The 4,259-nt window shown below is 52.6% G+C and overlaps 1 long non-coding RNA gene across 2 annotated transcripts; it reads left to right on the top strand.

Moving 5' to 3' along the window:
- The first annotated feature begins 431 nt into the window (after positions 1 to 431).
- LOC103582473 lies at positions 432 to 3,023 on the top strand. 2 transcript variants are annotated; one of them, XR_549757.1, is made up of 4 exons: positions 432 to 775; positions 1,381 to 1,812; positions 2,382 to 2,515; positions 2,620 to 3,023. It is a non-coding gene; the product is annotated as an uncharacterized LOC103582473 (long non-coding RNA). The 2 variants fall into 2 exon arrangements; XR_549756.1 differs by lacking the exon at positions 432 to 775 and having other exon boundaries at positions 1,347 to 1,812.
- Positions 3,024 to 4,259: the final 1,236 nt, after the last annotated feature.

Below are 4,259 nucleotides of genomic sequence, written 5' to 3'. Positions count from 1 at the left end.
CAGGAACGCCAGGTTGGTGAAGCCACTTACAGTGGTGGAAGGGAGGTGGATCTGGCAGGAGCTGGAGGCACGTGAGTGCTCAGGAGGGTCTTTCTTCACATGGTAAAGGGTGTGCCGGTAAGTTCCTCTGGAAACAGAATCACCTCCTCGTGGGAGAAGGGGAGGTACTGATTCTGAGTGAGATAGGACAGTGGTAGGACCCAGGTCCTGGAGTGAGACACAGAAGCGCTGTTGACAGTGGCAGCTCACCTGAGAAGTGGGAGGATGGCAGAAGATGTGCTGCAGAGTCAGGCAGGACTGCAGGTTGGGAAGGGAGCGAACACCAGGCACTCTCATCCCAGCAGGGCCTTGATCCTGACTGTGGGCATGTTTTCTTAGAATCATAGGAGATTCTGAATTTAAGTGCATATATTTGAGGGAAGGACAGGGAGGTGCCAAGCAGAGTGGAGGGAGGCGGCTCATGGGTGTGGTACAGACCCAGGGGATGAGTCCCCAGTCCCAGTGATGATGACAATGATGACAAGAGCAGCCACCATCTGACTGCCTTGTGAGGTACCAGGTACTGGGCTGGGTGCTCTCAGTGCCTCATCTCCTGACCTCACGGCTACGAGGAAACTGAGGCTTCTTGACATGCAATGACTGGCCGGAGTTTCTGTCTTCAGGCCCATGGCTCTACCTGCCCAGGGCCCGCGCTCCATCCGCTGAACGGTCCTTGAGCCAGGAGGAGTGGCCCCTGTGCCAGGGGACAAACAGGCAACAGGGACCAGGACAGGAGGTACATGAAGTCAGGTCCTGTGTGATCGACAGTCCTTCCTTCATCGCTCTAAACCTGCTTGTCCTCAGCAGTTAAGTGGGCCTGGCAGTGAGGGTTAAATCCGAGGATGCACGGATCGTGCCCACCCCAGGGCCCGTCACATAGAAGGTGTGTGTGCACTGGGGCTAGTTGTTCTCATTCTCGTATTTTTTTTTTTCCTCAGGGCTCAGGTGTGGGACAGGGGAAGGGGCTTGAACAGGGTGGCACCTGAAGGAGTAAGGAGAAGACACCTGACGGGACCACCTGAGATCACAGGTCACTGTGAGGGTTGAGCTGAGGTTGGATACCAAGCACTTGTGCTCAGCAAACGTGGGGTAGGAGACAGGAAGCTCAGGGCCTGCGGTGCCTGGGGCTGGCACAGCCAGGGAGCTGAGAGTATCCGCGAGGTCTGGGTAGGGGGAGGGCAGCAGGAGAAGAAGCAGAGCCCAGGACTGTCCCTGTGTGCTGCCAGAGGGCTGACGCCAGCCCCGACTCTCACTAGCCCACACACCTCTGTGTTGCCCTCGGACTTGATGACCTCTGTAGTAGCACTGATCACACGCTGTCCTGCCTGTGTCTTTCTCTAGCTGTCCCTGCCACAGTCCGTGAGCTCTCCGAGCATTCCATCAGGTGGATCTGAGTCACCCAAATCCCAGCCTTCCCAGTCCCAGTCTTCCCTTGGGCCTGCTGTGCTGACAGATGGAAGCAGTGAACCATCGAGCTCAGTGGGGATTCAGGGCACCTGGGAAACTGGGTGAAGTTCGGGCCCACTGGCCATGAGCTTGGAGGACTGGTGTGTGATAAGCTTCTGTGTTCCCACAGACCACTGAGGCCCAGAGAGCTTGCGCAAGATGAAGATCTGTTGCCTTTCCTTCCGGCAGCCTTATTCTGGCTTTGTCTTAAACGGGGTAAAGACCTTAGAAACACGTTGGTGTCCCCTGATGGGCAACCACCAGAACCATACCATCGCCAGGCCTTGCTTCCAGAAGGGGAGAATTTTGGCCGAGGACTGGTAGCTGGTAAGTGACAATGTGCCGATCGTTGTACAGATAAGTCCAGGAGCTGCCAACATGGATCTGGCTGGGGAGTTTGGGGGCTTTTCTTTTGTTTTGAACTGGTTTGTGTGTTTGTTGCTGTTCTCCTAAGCAATGCACCTTCAATGGGGCAGCAAGGGGCCCTGAGCTGGGGTCTGCAAGCCCAGCCTGAATCACCTCTAGTAAATCATTTCTCTGCTCTGGGCCTCGGTTTCTGCTTCTTACCTGTGTGGCTGGGTCAGGTCCATGACGTCATTTAGTGCTGGGCTCTGTGTGTGCCTGTGTGGGTGAGCGTGTGTGGGGGGCAGAGACCACCAGAGGCAGCACAGCACATTGTGCAGGTCGGCTGCCTGCCTGGATTCACGTGCTTGCTCTATCCCCACCACCAGTGGCACCCTGGGCTAATCCTTACACCTCCGTGGGTGGTGGAGGTGAACTGCCTCAGCGCCTTGCTGCCTCCATGTTCCCGGGCAGTGGCTGGTGCCCTTCCATTCTGAAATTCCTATCCTCAGCAGTCTTGCTGCCACAGGCATGTTATTTGTGTCACTTCACAGAGGAGCAAGCCCTGTCCTCTTCATTTCTGGAGCCTTCCCTCTGCCTCACCCAGGATTCCCGGAACATGTTTGGCTCATCATCTGTGCTCAGTGAGAAGGCCCTGCTGCCCTTCCTGTCCTTGTGCTGATGTTGTGTAAGTCTGTAGCGGCCATAATTTTGAATAACCAAGTTGTCACACTGCCAGGTCTTTGTTTATGGAAGGAAAAACCACCTGGGTGTTTCTCTCTTTGTGCACAGAGCTTGTTGACTTTGGCGAAATGTTGGAGTGTCCTGAGAACTTAGCTCCTGAGGAAGATGTGGAATTGGAAAAGCAAGCTGTCCTGGCCATCCTGCAGCAGAAATACCTGACTGTGATTTCCAACCCCAGGTGGTTACTGGAGCCCTTACCTAGCAAAGGGGGAAAGGATATATTCCAGGTTGACATCCCAAAGCACCTGATCCCTTTTGACCAGAAGGTGTGACGTGTGTGGGCTCTTGAGATGAATGTAGCTGAGAAACCAGCTAAATCATGGTACCGTTGATTCGCCATCTTGGTGAACTTGCATGTAGATCAGGTTAAGTGTGAATTACCCCTGCATTGTACCACGATTCCTACTACATGGCGTTCACAGAAACGGGTTTCTGTGCTCACAAGAAGGGAATAGGGGNTGGTTATTGGAGCCCTTACCTAGGAAAGGGGGAAAGGATATATTCCAGGTTGACATCCCAAAGCACCTGATCCCTTTCGACCAGAAGGTGTGACGTGTGTGGGCTCTTGAAAGGAATGTAGCTGAGAAACCAGCTAAATCATGGCACCATTGATTCGCCATCTTGGCAAACGTACATGTAAATCAGGTTGAGTGTGAATTACCCCTGCGTTGTACCATGATTCCTACTACAAGGTGTTCACAGAAATGGGTTTCTGTGCTCACAAGAAGGGAATAGGGGGTGTTGCTGGTCATTTTGTTCCTACTAATGTCTGGATAGTAGAAATAAATGTGTCAAAGTTAACTGTGAAGTGTTTGCAGCTCCTTTATGTTTCCCCAGTCTTTGTTCTGGTCAAAACTCATCAGCTCTTTGATCAGCATCATTTTGACATTTTGCAAAGCGTGGGTCCAGGCACTGAATGGTTGGTCAACAGTGACCAGCCATCAATAGCCTGACTCATCCAGGAGTAAGAGGACAAGAGACGTAGAAACTTGCAGCTGTCCGTCCTTCCAGATTCCTCTAGGTCTCTTGCACACGCACCTCCCACTCATGAAGGCCAATGATTCATGAAGCCCGTGATGTTTTTGTGATTTCCCAGCAAAGTTTCCAGCGGTGGTTAGTTATGAGGATCATGTGCTTTCACCCCAGGCATGTACTGGAGTTGCTGGTCTCTTCTGAGCCAGGACACATTGGTTGTACCTCCCTTGGCAGATGATGCAGCCTCTTTGGAGGGCCCCTGGGTGCTGGGTTGGGACACTTAGCTGTGGAACAGAAACTTCCTGGGAACAGTGTGGAGACAGCGATGAGGAAGGAATCTCTATTTTCCAGGTATGGGAATAATGTAAGGTGATACTCCCAAGGTCAGGAGTGAGGCTGTTCTGACTCCTGAGCCGCAGGCAAGGCTCAGGGGACTGGATCTTGCTGGGCGAGCCCTCACAGTTCCTAGAAAATCCTTTGCTGAGTGTGTGGAAATGCTGGTACCTCAAATGGAAGAGGGCCTGTCTTGGGCAGGGTCTTTAGCCTCATGTCCGTGAGACGTGTGGTATAGATGGTTAGAAATGACACGGAGTCCTGATTCTCATTTAGATGGTTTATCTGTTACCATTGGGTTTTGTTGTGTTTATTAAGTCCAAAAATGGGTTCACCATTTGAAAATGGCCCTTTTTATCACTCCTCAGTGGCCTTTGAGT

Source organism: Galeopterus variegatus, unplaced genomic scaffold, assembly GCF_000696425.1.
Source record: "Galeopterus variegatus unplaced genomic scaffold, G_variegatus-3.0.2 Scaffold16403, whole genome shotgun sequence".
In the NCBI taxonomy this organism is placed as follows: Eukaryota; Metazoa; Chordata; class Mammalia; order Dermoptera; family Cynocephalidae; genus Galeopterus; species Galeopterus variegatus.
Note: the sequence above shows the minus strand (reverse complement) of the source record. Positions and strands in the feature narration are given on the sequence as shown.